The sequence below is a fragment of the Ceratotherium simum genome, chromosome 5, assembly GCF_057802395.1.
Source record: "Ceratotherium simum simum isolate JZ-2026a chromosome 5, ASM5780239v1, whole genome shotgun sequence".
NCBI classification, from domain to species: domain Eukaryota; kingdom Metazoa; phylum Chordata; class Mammalia; order Perissodactyla; family Rhinocerotidae; genus Ceratotherium; species Ceratotherium simum.
Genome location: NC_141904.1, coordinates 82,003,225 through 82,020,422, shown reverse-complemented (window position 1 = coordinate 82,020,422; position 17,198 = coordinate 82,003,225). Strand labels below are relative to the sequence as shown.

At 45.9% G+C, this 17,198-nt stretch overlaps 1 pseudogene across 9 annotated transcripts in view; it reads left to right on the top strand.

The window, feature by feature from the left end:
- The window catches only part of LOC147917111 (serine/threonine-protein kinase MARK2 pseudogene), a 96,134-nt pseudogene that overhangs the window by 54,852 nt on the left and 24,084 nt on the right, over positions 1-17,198 (top strand). For 8 of the 9 annotated variants that reach the window (XR_015552280.1, XR_015552275.1, XR_015552278.1 and 5 more), the window contains one exon: positions 16,872-17,007. The product of XR_015552280.1 is annotated as a serine/threonine-protein kinase MARK2 pseudogene, transcript variant X6 (transcript). Of the gene's footprint in view, positions 1-9,874; positions 10,026-16,871; positions 17,008-17,198 lie in introns of those variants that run through there. The other variant, XR_015552281.1, reaches the window with a different exon arrangement.

Below are 17,198 nucleotides of genomic sequence, written 5' to 3'. Positions count from 1 at the left end.
GAGGTTTTAATCCAAACAAAAGCAGGAATTTTTTTTATTTTTAGCGTAAGCTCATCTGAACATTTACATTGCTCCACAAAAAAGGGAAAACAGCCGACTATCAGATACATATCCAAACTAAATTTGCAGTTTATTTCAGAAGTCAAATTCTATGATATGTAAGAACTTTGTTCAAAAAACTGGACTGTAATATGACAAAAACTCGATTGTGTGGAAGTAACGGTTTTTGGGTGCCTAGTATATACGTTTCACTGATAGACTATTTGGCCACATGTAAAATATATTTTAAATATTTTCAACAGTTTGCAAGAAACTAATACTATTTTCAAAAATTCTGTTAATACTTTTATAGGATATAAATCTGTAAATCCAAAGCATGTTCTTTTTTTTTTTTTTTAATCTTCATAAGCCATGTCACAATGAGGAAGTTAATTTATGGGTGGTTACTTAGATCTTTGTGGATACTGATAGTTGTCTATCAAGTATCAGGATTTTATTGAGTGTATTATTTCTGTGCTAAGCGTGTGATGAATTCAAAAGAAGTATAAGATACAGTCTCTGTTTTCAAAGGAAAAGTCATAGAGATGAGACTACCGAGAAAAATTATTGGTCAATTCTAAGAGAATTACTACAGAATGAGTATGACATGTGAGTGGGATTGAATCATAGCTGTCTTCAAATGTGTGATGCGTTGTTATCTGTAAGAGAGATCAAACCTGTCCCGGCATAGGTTGTAGAACTTAGTGTATGGAACCTCAGGAAGATACAAAATAGTTTCTTGTAAAGAAGACTGTTCTAATGTTGAGTTTTTTCAAATATACATTGTATGCTTCAGAAAGCAGTAACTTCTTAAATCACTAAGAAGATATTCAGGCATAGCTTGATGGCCAAATTGGGTATTTAGAAAGCATTAAGGGCCGGCCCTGTGGCTTGGTGGTTAAGTGCGCGTGCTGCGATGCTGGTGGCCCGGGTTCGGATCCCGGGTGCGCATCGAGGCACCACTTCTCCGTTCATCCTGAGGCCGAGTCCCGCATACAGCAACTAGAAGGATGTGCAGCTACGACATACAACTATCCACTGGGGCTTTGGGGGGAAAAAATAAAATAAATAAAATCTTTAGAAAGCATTAAGCATCAAAGAGTGTGGCAATGATATGATTGTTACTGTCCCTTCTAATCCTAAGTGTCTGTGAATCTATCTAGAGATATCGTATGTTAATGTGTTTATCATCTTCTATTTTCTCTTGATGTTTGAGTTGACACGCACTTATCTTTATGGTTATCCGATTGTATAGCCAATGTTAAAACGAGTATAGAAGTATCCAACGCTGCCATCATGAAAGTTAGAGATGGGCACTCTCCTTATCCCAGTAAATGGGAACTCAGCCACGTATACATTTCTCCCAGGGCCCGGGGCCTACATATATGCCTTCAATTTCAAAATCTCTCTGTTTGAGGATCTCACTCTAGGTTGTCTTTTAGGTGGTGTCCAAGATGACAGTGTTACTTTCTTCAAGACCTCTCTCTCTTTCTTTTTTTCTCTCTTTCTTCCCTTGTTTTCTTTCTGAGTGTCTTTATTTTTCCTTTGATTGTTTCTTTTCTCCCTTCTTTTCTTTCTCCTTCCTTCCTTCTTTGATTGCTTTTTTCCTTCCTTCTTTTACTTTCTTTTTTTCCTTATTTTCCTTCCTGCTTTCCTTTCTTGTTTCTTTCTTCAACAGACGTTCACTGAATACTTATACTCCAGGCTTTCTTCTGCTTCTTGAGTGTACAACATTGAACAAAGCTGAGTAGACCCTGTTTCATTGAGTTTATATTCAAGTGGGGAGAAAAAGACAACAAACAAGTGTATAACTAACTGATGGTAGCCAGGGCTGTGCAGAAAATTAGAACAAGCTCTGTGATGTATGGGTGATTACCTTAGTTTGGATGGTCAGTAAAGGATTCTTTGAGGAGTTAAAATGTAAACTGAGACCTGAATAACGGGAAGGAGACAGCCACACTAAGATCAGAGGAGAAAGCACACCAGGCAGAGAAAACAATGAGCTAGAAAAAGCTTGAGTTGCGCTTGAGAAAAAGAAAGCCCAGTGTGCCTGGAGTTGTGGCCAAGGAGAATGGTGGAGATGAGGCAGGGCACGGGCAGGAACCAGGCCTGTGGGATCTGAGGCCTCGGTGAAGAGCTTTCTTTTAATCTAAATGAGATAGGAAGCCACGGGTGGGCTTTAGCAGAGAAGTGATATTATCTAATGTAACTTTTCTTAATTCATTTTAGCAAGAAATGAAAGAAGAAATTTTAAGTAAATAGGAGCAGGCAGACAAATTAGGCATACAGAGGTGCAGTTAACAGTTGATAGAGACTTGGAGTCTGAGTCTTAGAGGCTGCGTCCAAAACTTGAATGTGAACAAGTCACCCGGCAGTCTTGTTCAAATGCAGATTGTGACTTGATGGGATTGGGGTGGGATCTGAGATTCCGCGTTTCTAACAAGACTGCAGGTTATACTGATACACTGAATAGCGAGAACCTACATGAGGATGATTATCGTGGACAGAGACCAGTACGTATCACACAGTAGCTGTCCTCTGTCCACTTTCCATGAGATCTTGTCCTCCACTAGAATCATCACAGTGCTGATAAGCTACATCAGATAACGTAGCAAAAGCTAAACTTTAATTCTGTAAGAATGACTCTAACGGTGGGAAACTCATGCGTGGAAGGGATATTTTAGGGCAGATGGATTTTCTGGGTCAACCTTAAGGACAGTGATTAATTATGCCAACACTTAAGAATGACTGAGCTGATTATATTAGTTATGACTTTACTGGAAAGGTCAATGAATGTGTGAATAAGGGATGAAAGCATTCCCAAGTGAAGTTTTAACTCGTTTATTATTTTTAATTTTTATCCTAAATTCTGTACTTTGAAATGATTTTATTGAATGTGTTATCAAAGAACAGAAAGACAAAAACATAAGGTTTTAGTTTCCCTTTACTACCCGTGGTTCATATCTCTGAAAGGCTGACTGTTAGATGGAGGTAAACCGTAGTGGAAAGAAGGATATAAAAATTGATGTTTTCCAAAATCAATTCCAAATCAAAAATTTTTATGATTGAATGATTAAGCATTATCTTCTATTTTATTGAAATGGCGAAGTTGCATTTGCCTGCTTGAATTCCCAGGTCATTCTTTTTTTTTTTTTTTTTTTAAGATTTTATTTATTCAGTTTTTTCCCCCCAAAGCCCCAGTAGATAGTTGTACGTCATAGGTTCACATCCTTCTAGTTGCTGTACGTGGGACTCGGCCTCGCGTTGGGACGGAGAAGTGGTGCCTCGGGGCGCTCCCGGGATCCGAACCCGGGCCACCAGCATCAGAGCGCGCGCACTCAACCGCCAAGCCACGGAGCCGGCCCTCCCAGGTCATTCTTTATGAGACTAACTGGTGTATGGATTTTCATGCATGTTTAGCATAAGTAATAGAATGGAGAATTTATAACTTTAAAAAACTTATTTGGTTACATATGATTCTTGTGCAGTATTTTCATTTATTAAATTAATTATTAATTTTTTCTGTAAGAACTTCGATATTGGTAAAGTAAATATATATTTAATAGACGGGGAATTGTTAACATTTAGGTGGGTGTCCTACGTATAAATATTGACTATTGCATGTTTCATCAATATCTTGTCTTTTCTGTTGTTTTTTCATTGTTCTCTTTCTTTTTCCTAATTATACTATTTTGTGGAAAACTGTGTTCAGTGTTGATATTTGCACCAGTTTAAAAATCCATGTCCAGAAATGTACCAATTTATAATTTAAATACGTAAGTATTTATTGACTATCATCCTCATTTTCTATTCCATTACCACATTTCATCACATTTTTGAAATTGTCAAAAGTATGTCATTCATAACAGTAAATATATTTTTATATTTCTAATACTTTTATGTTTTGTTGAATAAGCTGCATTAGGCAGAAAGAAGATAAAAAATAAAATGTTGAAATTTACTTGGTAACAGGTTCATGCATTTTTAAAAGGTATTAGATAAAAGTAAATACTCTGAATGCCTGAAGACTATTATGTCAATATTAAGCAATGAAAAATTTTTTTTTTCACAAATGACAAATCTGCAAGTAACCGTTTTAACATTTTTATCCACTGCCACCCCCCTCAAGCCATGCTTTTCAGTTTTCTTCTTATGCAGAGATTTTAAGAACTTCTGATGACCCAACATTTTTGTTTTCCTTTGAGTAGATCTTAGGAGGCATATATCTTTTCATATTAACTGGAGCCATCATCTCATAACAGTGGTCTTATTTCATAAATGCTGTTTTTTCAGATTTTCAAGCTCATTGTTATGCTCACCAGTAATCGTTAATCAGATATCTTGGAAGCTAATTCCTTATATTGACATACTATTTCTCATTTGTCATGGAATGGGCAAACAAGGGAAGATGATGATAACACGTACTGCACTGAGTAAAAAGAAAGCTTTACTTCAAAGATTGGAGGTGAAAATGGGTTTGTGTGTAACTGATTTCCCCAAATGGTTACCAGAGCTAATTGTTTTACCTGTGAATGAGATGGTCACAGGGAATGTGACCTTTGTGAATTTTCAAATTTTTCCTTGTTAAAATATTTTGAAGGGGCTAGACTTCCCATTTGTGTTGAAAGCTGATGCCCAAGTGGACTCCTCTGCCTTTGGTGTATGAAGAAATGGTCCTATGTTAGAGACATTTTTATCTTGTTCAGAATTATTTCAGGGCATTTGCACCCACTTTGCAACAAGCTGCTTCCCTTGCATGTAGTTTTCTAGAGCATATGGCTGCCCTGCCGTGCACAGAATGAAATCACACAGTTAAGCTTTACAATTTTAGGAAGAGCAGAACCTTCGTATATGGGAGAACAGCATGGTGTTAGCTGTAGGCTACATTGCAGAGAGTATTTTTCTCTTCATAATTACATCATTTGTGTTCTACGTCATGGACTATTGCTTTTAGTGTTGATGCTTGATTTTTCTTTGTTTAAAATATTCTTCAAATGGCGGTTCTTCACAATACCAAGTGGGATTAAAGTGACAGAAATTTCTAGATTGATTTTATCCAGAGCCCAAAGAGGATAGAAATTTTTCATTTAGTAGGCTTACATTAAGGGAAAAAAAAAGTTCATCAACTCTTCTGAACTTTCCCATTAGAAAGGAATGGAGCCAAAGAAAGGAATGGAGCCAAAGATGATTTTACTAAAACAACTATATGATGATTTGAATTTCATGTAGCAGTTGGCTTTTCTACACCATTTTTATTCATCTATTCACACTTTTTTTGTGTGTGTGTGTGAGGAAGATCAGCCCTGAGCTAACATCCATGCCAATCCTCCTCTTTTTGCTGAGGAAGACCGGCCCTGAGCTAACATCTATTGCCAATCCTCCTCCTTTTTTCCCTTCTTCTCCCCAAAGCCCCAGTAGATAGTTGTATGTCGTAGTTGCACATCCTGCTAGTTGCTGTATGTGGGATGCGGCCTCAGCATGGCCGGACCAGCAGTGCGTCGGTGCGCGCCCGGGATCCGAACCCCGGGCCGCCAGTAGTGGAGCGCGAGCACTTAACCGCTAAGCCATGGGGGCCGGACCACATTCACACTTTTATTTATTTATTTTTTATTTTTTAAAGGATGCTTTATTTATTTATTTATTTATTTATTTTTGTGAGGCGATCAGCCCTATGCTAACATCTGCCAATCCTCCTCTTTTTTTGCCGAGGAAGACTGGCCCTGGGCTAACATCTGTGCCCATCTTCCTCCACTTTACATGGGACGCCGCCACAGCATGGCTTGCCAAGCAGTGCGTTGGTGCGTGCCCGGGATCAGAACCGGCGAACCCTGGGCCGCCGCAGCGGAGCGCGCACGCCTACTGCTTGCGCCACTGGGCCGGCCCCTAACACACTTTTAAAATAAAGTGTTTTAAGACCCTTCAAGCCATAGTATTATGCTTGGCACTATCAGTATATAATGTCTTTTCAATATGAAATTCAATTAATGAAGCCGATTCTGCTCTGTACTAACGTAAAACATGATTCAAGTCAGATACTGTCGACTACTTAAGATTTTATATTAGCTTTGCATTAAAAAGAATAAATGAAGATAAAATACACTAATCCCATCTATTTGAGGTTTTCCAAGATAGATCCTTGGCAGTTCTGATTGAATATATGGAATGTTATTAGTTGTAGTCAGGTCGTGGTGTAGATGCTAGGACTGAAGTTTCAGAATCAAACGAATGAATGTATCTTACTAACATATGTATGACCTTGGGCAATCTACGTAGCCCTTCTCCATTTTTACATCTGTAGAGAGGAGAGAAATAATCCCATTTTGAATGGGTGTTTTGTTTAAATAAGACAGTAGGCATAGAGTACCTGCACTTGAGACATACAACCAGTAGATGATACTTGCCCCCTTCTGGAGCATTTAGAAGAAGAAAATATACTCTAGTTATATAAAAATCTCATAAGGTAAAGAAAGATATGTGAACAAATTAAGAGAACAATTAGCATACAGTTTTAAATTTCTTAGCTAATTTCCGTAGAAATATATAGTTTAATGCAATATTGATAGAGAATAATGAAAACTGATACATTCAGCTCTATTTAGCACTATTCATATTGAGATCATGTGTAAGTTATAGCAAAGTAGTGTAACATTCAATTCATCTCAAGTTTCTATTAGCCCCATGTTTTTTTCTTGCCAGCTTTACCCCTTAATTCAATTACTCTCCAACTTCAGTGTAGCCAACTCTCTTCACTTTCTTTTTATCTACTCTCCTTGTGAATTCTCTATGCTTCTTGGGGTGAAAATTGGTAGAAAAGACCGTACATGTGTGATCTAGATCTTCAAAACATTCCTTAGGAAACAAGCAACCCATGGTAGAATGATGAGCAACAGCCACCCATATTTCTACTTCGATATTGTCTTCTGAAGTATGAGTGGTTATGGACAAATTAAGAGATGTTTAATACAGTACCTGAACAATAAAATCTCGAATGATTTCCTTGTACCAGTGGTATATACTTCAGAGTCCATTGGGAAACAGTGGAACGTGGGGTTAATTCAAGGAGGGCTTGCTTACAAAGGGATTATTTCTAAATAATTGGAGATAAAGGAACCACAGGGATCATGCTATAACCTAGGATAGTAGCAGCTAGGCTGTCACCATTCCTGACCCATTGGGACAGAGAGAGAAACATAAATGAGTCTGGCATGAAAGGAATAGTGACCAGTTAAGGGTCCTAGTCAACTCCAGTCAACGTAATGGTGAGGGACCCTGTGGAATAATCCTGATCTTACTTTCCTCCCTCCCTCCCTCCTCCTGCTGGAATTCTCCAGGAGATAAGGGAGTATGTTGATAGAATCTAGTGCCTCACAAACTAAAATGTTCTTAAGAATTACCTGGGCATCTTATTAAACTGTAAATCCTAATGCAGTAGGATTGAATAGGGTCCCGGGTGGGGCTTGATATCGTCTGCTTTTTTAACAAACCCTCCAGTGATGCCACTGCTGCTAGTGTAATGGCACAATTTGTGTAGCAGGAAACAGCTTATTCAGATCAATCTTCTGTACAAAGAACAAGGAGGAGAATGGATCTGGAAAGGCATATGGGCAATATAGAGCATAGACGAGTTATGATGAGTGCTCTGCTGTCTTCAGTAGCCACGAACCTAGCAGCATAACCCTGCATCAAATAGAACTCGCAGAGCCCATCAACACCTTTTTAAACAGAATCCAGGTAATGATACCAAGGCTTCTAGTGATGAACTTGGATAAAATATACTAATCTGAAATCAGAGGGATGAGGTAATATTACTTATTAAAGTTACGTAACTTTTTTTGGATTTTTTTACTTAAAATTATTCACTGTACTAATGAAGTTTGTGGTAGAATAATATATTCCACTGCCTTCAGTCTGATGATATTCATTAACTGTGGTCACTATTATTTAAGCAGTTGCTTCTTTCCCAGTCAGTCTCGTATTAGAAGGCATTATAGTGTACCTAGGTGATCTCTGATGTTGAGTGTAAAACAAATATGTGACATAAAATTACTTTGTTTATTTTGAATAAGAATTTTTTTAATAAACCTTCAGGTATATTTTTGTTGTTGAGATTCTTTGATAAGTTTTGCCTAATTTTCATGTTCTCTAAGGCATCCATCCTGGTGAAAACCAGGCCCATCCTAAAAAAAAAAAAAAAAAGTTTGGATGTTATCATTTTTCATGTTATATTCTATAGTGAAATTATCTTTGGTAAAATTAATTCATGAAAAGAGAAATTATAAACAAAACCAACAGAAAATCATTTCCATTAAGATAATGTGGTATTTCAAAACTAAAATGGGCCTAAGAAAACAAATGAATTGAGTGGGTCTTAATAGTTAACTGTAGGATGAAAGATAGTTCATTTGAAGCTGTCAGAAAGTGAGGATTAAAACTTAATTAAATTAAAGGCTGAGACAATTTTAAAAGTATCTGTGAACCATACCAGTGGTAACTTTTCCCATAGGGTGACTTTTATTATGCTAATTATAAGAATCCCTAAGAGAATATAAAAATTGCACATTTTTCGTATAATCCTGACATTTTACAGCATACTGTAACTGTAAGACCTCTCACGCCAAGCATTGCGAGCGCATCTGCTGCTATCTACATGATTGTTACAGATTCCTGAATTTGTTCCATTTCTGGGAGGGAAGAAAGTCCATATACAAATTTTAGAGTAGTGATCCAATGGTTAGTTGTGTGATTTTCAACCAGTTGTTTAGTCCATCCACTGTCTCTTTTTTTTTTTTTAAGATTTTATTTATTTATTTTTTCCCCCCCAAAGCCCCAGTAGATAGTTTTATGTCATAGCTGCACATCCTTCTAGTTGCTGTATGTGGGACGTGGCCTCAGCATAGCCGGAGAAGCGGTGCACGCCCGGGATCCGAACCCGGGCCGCCAGCATCAGAGGGCGCGCACTTAACCGCTAAGCCACAGGGCCGGCCCCATCCACTGTCTCTTAAATAAAAAGTAACAATTCGGTTAGAAGAGCTGTGAAAATTAACAAATTGATTTTATAAAATATGATTTCTCGTTTTCGCACTTGCCACTGTTCAGTTTTCCAGGTAAAAAAAATTACTGATTTCTTAGTCTGAAGCGGTTGAAAAATAATATTCCAAATTGAGACCTTGTAGCTTCAGAATCTTCTTTTGTACAAGTGAAAATGGGCCTGTTACAAGAATACTTTAAAATAAGCTGAATAACTATACATATATTCATAGAAACTAATATGATTATGTAAAGGTGTTTCCATACTTTCCTACTGGATTTACTATTTTGGTCAAAGGATTTGGGGACGTTCGTATCCTTATATTAAAAAAATAAAATTTAAGTTAGAAATCCAGGACGATTTAATTGTATACCATCCCTACACAGTGAGAAAAAAACAACACAAAATAGTTGAAAAAGTTTGAATATACTGCACCACCAATTGGAATCGCTTCTGAAACTTAAAATTACAACTGGTAATAACAGTAATAAAAATGAGTGACATTTACCGAACTCTTGCTTTGTGCCGATTTCTGGAGTTTATTGTAGAATTTAAGCATAGTGGTACAGTAAGAAACTGTAAATTTTCTTTCAGCTGAAAACGGGGCATCACATAATACCTTTACCTCAGTTACCCTTTGACTGTAACGTAGCCAACTCAGCTTGCTTTTTATCTGTTCCCCCCGGCCGCCCGCCCCCGCGGAGGCGCAGGTGCGCTGGGCGGGCGCTGCTGCCGTCGGGGGGCGGCGCGGGGGGTCGGGTGGGGGCGCGGCGGGGCTGGAGGACGCGGCCCTCGGGGGCGGCGGCGGCTGCGCGCCCTCGCCTGGTCCTCCTGGCTGGCCGCGCCTCCCCGCGCGCTGCCGGCGGTGCCGACGCGTCGCGCTGCCCGCTGTCCAGCCGGCGGGCGGAGGGCCGCGGTCGCGCAGGTGCGGCCGCCACACGTGTCCTGCCCGCCCTCGGTGAGTGCCCGCGGGCCGGGCCGGCGGCGGGGACGGGGCGGGAGGCGCGTTCGCGGCTCGTGCAGGAGCCCCGCGCCCTCGGCCTGTTCTGGCGGAGTTGGGGCCCCGGCTCCGGGCAGCGGGACGGGGTGGGGGGGTGGCCGGCGGAGCGGCAGGTCGGCCGGAGCGGGGCGAGGGCAGCGGGCGGGAGGCGTGTTCCCGGCTCGTGCAGGAGCCCCGCGCCCTCGGCCTGTTCTGCCGGGAGTTGGGGCTCCCGGGCGGGGCGAGGGCCGCACAGGGTGGTGGCTTCTGTCCCCCTGGGCTAAGTTTAGTGGCCCCCCGCCCCGCAGCCTGAGTGCCCAGCTCCACCGGGCGTCGCAGGGACCGGGCCTGTGCGGGCAGAGCCAGTAGTGCGCTCCCAGCCTCCAGCCGCCCTGAGTCAACTCTTGATCTACAAGGAGATAGGAGTAGGTGAATAAATGCATCCTCCTCCATTGTACAGTGTCTTCTCTTCTGAGGCATTTTACAGGTTTCATCAGAAATTTCTGTAGGGTCTAATACCGGTTGTCCGTAGTGGTAGCCCATTGAATGACATATCCTGCGTTGTCTTTCCTGCGTTCCAGGCCTGTTTCACTCCCACCCGTTCCTCGTTTCTGCTCCCGGAGACCACATTACCAATTAAACCTCTCAGGCATAAGCCCTTGTCTCAGGCGTAGTTTCTGGGTAAGGGTGACACAGTCTGAGATGTGATTTCGTGGGTGTCCTCCTTTAGCACCCCTTTGGCCTTCAGTCTACATCAGGTAGCTCCAAGCAACCGTTGCTTGACCTTTGGCTGGGGATCATGTAATTAGATTATCCAATCTTGGGGAATATTCAGAAATTTATATCCCCAGAGAATGATCTTACGGGAAACTCAGGGATAGCAGACACCTCTGTCTCATTCCTCTCTGGCTCTGCATATGGCCGAAATCCCAAAGGAAATTCAGATTGTTTTCCTAACTCCTGTGGGCATTGTTTGTGCTAATCTCCGGTAAGTGGTAAAATCACTATGTTTCTAGAGAGTAGACATTGAAGTCCATTTCTTCAGAAGATTTATAGTGTTTTGGTTTGGCTTGGTTTCAGGTTTATGTTTTTGGTGGTTTTCCCCCACTTTTCTGTGGTTACGTATACACATAAGGGAAAAGAGCGGTTGCTGAGATAATTTACCGTGGCTTACTACAGAGGTGAAAATGTCACACAGCGTCCCCCCACCCAGGAGTGCGTTGTGTACACATGTCACTGACTAACAGAAGGTCATTACCAGATAGAATGCTAACTGTACTGATTTATGGACTAAACAAATGTGATGTTATTCTTGTCTTCTTTTTGGTAATGATCTGTACACTGTGGGAAATTCATGACAATACTGAGTTCTTGGACATGCAGGCTACTTTTCTACGTAAAGACTTTTGTCAGTTTATTAGGTACTCAACTGTCCGTTCTTTGTAGGCCACGTGATCTTTAAAATTTTATTAAATGCAGTGTCCATATCATAAAAATAATATGCAGAAAATGAGGAAAGAATTACGCATTATATTCAGAAGGCTTTAGTCTTCAAGGATCAGGGGATTAAAAAGTGGGTGTAAGTATTGAAATCAACAGCATATATTATTAATGAGAAATCTTCATGTATTCAATCATGAAAAAAATTGACATACTATAAAGGTGCATAAATAATGGTATAATGATATTTGTACTAAAGTATGTTCCTAAATGCAAATAAACAGCTACAGTGGCTAATTGGAATATTTTCTCAGTAATATTCTATTATAATAGAAAAAAACCCCAAATTGACAAAAATGTAACATAGTTATAGCATACTAGATAAGTCTTTGCCATCTAGCTGCTGTGAATTCAAATAAAGTCAGGTGAATAATTTAAATTCTCTAATCTCAGTTCCATCCTTTGTGAATTTCAAATAATAATAATATGGCAGCTAACACTTATACAGCGCTTCCTATATGCTAGACAAGCTTTAAGTGTATCAGTTCATTTGATCTTCTCAATCTCTAGGACACACTATATTATCATTTCCCTCTTACAAATGAGGAAGTTGAGGCACAGAAATGCAGTGATTCACTGTAGTCAAATTGATACTAAACAATAGAGCCAGGATTTGGACTTTCGATCTATTTATTTACTATAGTAAATATTCACGTTAGACGAAGAATCAGAGGCCTAGATAATCACGCAGTCTGTGCGTAAATTACTTCACTTTGTCTTTTAGTTAATTTGTCATCAACACATTATAAAATAAAGGGTAAAAATACACCATTGAGGTGGCTGGAGCTGGGAGAGGTGGTAATGTGAGAGGAGGCTGGAGAGACACAGCGCCCAGGTGAGGGCCTGGGGTGCTGGGTTAGGTATGTGGGGCTGGGGGCTGTGGGGGCTGGGGGCGTGCGTGGTGATGTTACTAATTGGAATTAGGCCTCCGGCTCTGTGCAGAGGGTTGGCTGGAGGCAGGAAAGCTGGAAGGAGGGGGAGTCCCAGGTGGGCTTGGAGCCTGCCTTGGCTACCTCTGTGAGTGGGCTGTTCCTCTTGCCCTGGCTGGGCCACTCAGCACAGCAGCCGGGGCCGGGGGCAGTGACTCCCAGTGACCACTGGGCTGGCCTGGGGATCTCTACCTTCCCTCAGTGTGGGTTGGGAGAGGACACTCCCATCCTCCTGCCCTGGCTCTCCTCCTGTCTCCTTCTCCCTTTCAGGCCCTCATACCCTTGGCCTGTCCTTGGAGAGATGCTCTCCATCCTCCCCCCTACCCCCCATGTTAACTGAGATGCCCCAGGGCCTGGGGTGTTAGTGGCTTCAGTGAGGGGGCTTAGGGTCTCTGGGAAGGGTGATGGAACATTTGGCAGTCAAGAAGGCCCACGCCCAGGCCTGGGAAGGATGTGCCAAGCCCAGAGCACTGGATGAAGTTGTGGGGACAGGCTTTCCGTAGGGGACAGGGCAGCTGGGCCTCTTGGGGTCAGGGCAGGGACCTGAAGGCCATGGTGGGGCCTGGCCTTGGGGCTGAGGAATGGGACATTGGGGGTCCTTGTGGGGCTGGAGCCACTGAAGGCCTTGGTGTGAGGCATTACCTTGGTGTCTTCCTTCTGGAGAGTCACACTTGGCCCTTGGCTCTGAGTTCCTGAGACAGGTGGCCCAGAGCTCTGTCAGCTGTTGCTAGGGATGCAAAGGGGAGCCCTGGGTCTGCTTCCGGGCCGACCCAGAGTCTGATCCTGGCCTCCATGAGCCTCTCTGGCCCATCTGACCAAGAATGGTTTACAGCTGTGCCTCAGTTTCCCTGACTACGCCCGGAGTGCGGGCCTGGTGGTGATGGGTCTTGGCAAAGGATGCAGCTGGCTGTCCTGAGTCTGGAACCTGTCGCACTGCGGGGGAGGGAAGGAAAGGGGATACTGGTTGGGCCCAGGCCGGGCCGTGTGTAAATCCTCCAGCAGCCAAACCCCTGTGAGTTTGAATCCAGCCCTGAGTGTGGCCGCAGGGCTGTGATGAGGTTACTAATTTGGCTGGCTTCCTGGTACTGCTGCCCAGAACTGCTTAGAACAGGGGAGGGGTCTAAGTATCCCTTAATTACCAGTTTAGTTAAGTGTTGGCCCTGGCCCCAGGCAGAGGTCAGGCGGTGACAGCCCAGGGGGCCAGAGTCGCTGTGCTCGTGGGCTCCCGACGCATGGCCCCCTTGTCCAGACGCATGGCCCCCTTGTCCAGAGCCCTCCGGAGCAGGAGCCCCTTGGGCCTGGCTGGTCCTCTGCCTCCACCGGGAGCTCCTTCTCCCCTCTGCCGTGTGTCTCCACCTGCCTGCAGGGTCAGCTGTAAAGCCAGGTCCTCCCGGAAGCCTGCATCCTTCCCCAGCGGGAGGGAGCCAGCCTGGCCGTCCTCAGTCGTTTGTGCACGGTGTGGAGTGTGGGGCGGTGGGCACCATGTTGGACTTGGTGCTGGGCTGCCTGGGTTCACGCCCCGCTGTCAGATCCTCTGGTCCTTTGCCTTCCTGCTTGCTCGTGTGTACCGTGGGGTAACCCCGCTGCCTCGTAGGGACACGTGAGGATTAGCTGATTGAGCACACAGGGTGGGCTTGGAGGCCATTCTGGTGGAGCAGGTGCTTGGCCAGTGCGGGCTCGCAGCGGTGTGCCGGCCGCCCACCCCGCTGTCTCGTTTCCGAGGCCTCTTGAGGGCGGAGCTGGTCGGAAGTGTGTGCAGCCCTGCAGCACCCAGTGCAGGTGTCCAGGAGATGCTTGCTTGACAGAGTGGGATGGAAGACACCCCACGGCTGGCTGTCAGTGGCAGCTCCATACCCACGCTCTGGAGGATGTATGTGCCCAGTGCCGTGGCGAGGGGCTGATGGGCCAGTCCAGTCCCCTGCTTTCCGGTAAAGTCAGGCCTTGTGTCCCGAGCACTCGCCTTGCTGGCCGTTTGCCCCTCAGAGGCAGGGCCGGGGGGTTGGGCAGCACTGCTCAGTGGTGGCCGTGTGCTGAGCTGTCCTCGAGCTCAGCTCTCCACATGGACAGGCCCACGAGGGGTGGGGGCTGTCATGTCCTCGTTTTCAGGATGAGGGTTTCAGGCTTGAGGAGCTTGAGTGATGTGCCTAAGGTGCCCTGGCTGGTGAGGGCCCAGAAGGCCAACAGAGGAACCAATTGTGGCTCCTACCCCCAGGAGTTCCCAGATGTTGGTAGCCTCAGACAAGTGGGCCGGGACCACCCTGCGGCGTGGTGAGTGCTCTCGGGGGTGTGTAGCCGAAGAGGCCCCTACGCTGACTGGGAGGATCAGGAGTGCTTCCCGGAGGAGGTGTGTTTAAACTGGGTTGGAGTGAGCCGGCAGCTGCGGAGAGGGAGTTTCAGGCCCAGGAACAGCCTGTCCAAGCCTAGAGGTTAGAGAGCTGGTGCGCTCCTGGAAATGACTTGGTTCCCAAGGCTAGGGGTGGAGAGCGTGGGGCTGTGTGGGGAGGGCCGGGAGCCCCCTGGGTGGGTGAGGAGGAGGGCAGGTGGTGGCTGGGCACCCCAGGAGACCCTCCTGCTTCCAGAATCACGGTGACTTCTGGGCGCTCAGCTGCGCCACCATGACCACCCATCGGGGTGTGGAGGGAAGGAACATGGTCTGTGTTTGCAGCTCGCCAGACTTGAAGCAGGGGAGTCTGACTCACCCTGAAAACCAGTGAAACCAGACAATCCCGCTTGTTGAGAGGGCAGAAGGACCCCAGTACGTGGAGACCAGAAGCTGCAGACTGGCACCCCACAGTGTGTGGGGGGTTTTTAGCCCACACGGTGGTTTTTTTTTTTTCTTTTTAATTTCTTGCCAGTGCTTTAAAAGCTAAATCTTTCACATAAAAATCTGGTTTTCTGGTTTCTCAAAAATAGAAATAGCTAACATCTAGCAGCACTTTCTATGTGCCAGACACTATTCTAGGAGCTTCCTGACTAAAAACCCTAGGAGGTTTCATTGCCATTTGCATTTCACATATGGGGAAGGTGAGGCGCAGAGAGGCAGAGTGACATGCCTGGGTCACAGAGCTGAGTGTTTCAGAGTGACATTTAAGCCCTGGCTGCCAAGCTCCGGAGCCCATGTCCTTGGTCACTGGGACACACTGCCTGCTGGAAAAGCAGAAGGTCCCTCAGCCCCGGGCCCCCCTCCCGCCCTTGGTGACCCTTGGCCCCAGGAGAGGAGGTGTTGCCCCATTAGTCCCTACCCAGCTGGCTTCATGCATCTATAGGACCCGCCAGGCCCCCACGGGCATTGGAACTTGCCACCAGGTCTGAACCAAGCCTACCCAGGCAGGGTTGCCCTGGCCTTCCTTCTCTGCTGTGACCCCACTGGCCCTTCTGGTCCATTTTGAGAAACCGTTCTGGTTGGACAGTTTGTTAAGTACTAGCTGAAATGTAACTCTTTGCCTCTCTTTCACCCTCCTGGAGCCTCAGAGCAAGCCCCTCCCTCGTTGACAAAGCCTTCCCATCTTCAAAGAGCTGTCTGGGCTCAGGTCTGGCCTCTCCCCTCCAGGCCCTCCCTGAAACACCAGATCCTCTCGAGGTGTTCACGGAGAGGCTGCCCTCAGAGAGGCTTCCCTGAGCCCCGGCTGCAGAGTCCGCTGACGGCACACGCTCCCGTCGCGCTCTCCGTGCAGAACCTGCTCTGTTCACACCCGTTCACTCCCGTCTCCCCTCGACCCAGGAGCAGTTCTCATCCTGTGTCGTAGATGCGGAACCGTGGCACTGACCCCAGATACTGCCCCCAGTCACCCGGCCCTCCGTCATGTTGTTCGAAGGCCCGTCTCTCCGTGGGAAGTCATCTCATAGATTTTACTGATCATTTGTCTGTGTGTTCATCTGCCTTTCTCACCCCTTCACCGTAATGTCTCCTCCGTGACTGATTGTCGTTCCAGTTGGTGATCCCCAGCTTTTGTAGACGTATTCGGGGAGGGAAGCCAGCGTCTGGGAGCCTGCTGTGTGCCAGCCTGGCTCGGGGGTCAGCAGGAAGACACGGCGTCTCCTCACCAGACTCCACGGCGGTGTTCCCGCTGATACGGAATTATTTCCAGGTCCCTAGGATAGTCTTGTAAGGCCCCTGTCCATTGAGCGCTGAGGTTGGTTCCCAGCGTTCGGACTCTGGTTTGGTTTGCTCAGTGGGCGGTGTGTGGCGGTCCCCACCCTCAGGTCGTCGTGCTCCTGTTAGAGGGGCCTCGCCGGGCCGCATCTCTCCTCCGGGTTTGAAGGTGGTGGAGACTGCCCGCCTCGACTCTGTGAGTCTGGGACAGAGCCTGGATGAGGAGCCGCAGCTTTGGTGTCTGGTCCCAGCTGTGCCTCTTGGGGTGGCTCCAGAGAGTAAGTTCTCGTCTTCTCCCTGCAGGTCCTCGACCCGGCCGGAGGTGGCCAGCATTGAGCCGCTGGGCCCGGACGAGCAGCAGTGCTCCCAGGAGGCGGTGGTGCAGGCCCGCCCGTCCCAGCCCGCCGCCTGACGAGCATCCTCTTCGCAGAGGCCATCAGTAAGGGCTTTGAGCACCGTGTGACCCCCAGCGGGGACAAGAGATAGGAAATACCCCCTTGAGACCTCCGGCCACAGGCCTGCCCGGGCCCGTGGCAGTGCTTTCTCTGTCTCTTGTTGGGTTGGAGGCCGCCCAGGCGGCGGGTGGGGGCCCCAAGCAAGCAGCACCCTCCCTGGTCCCTCCTGCCAGCA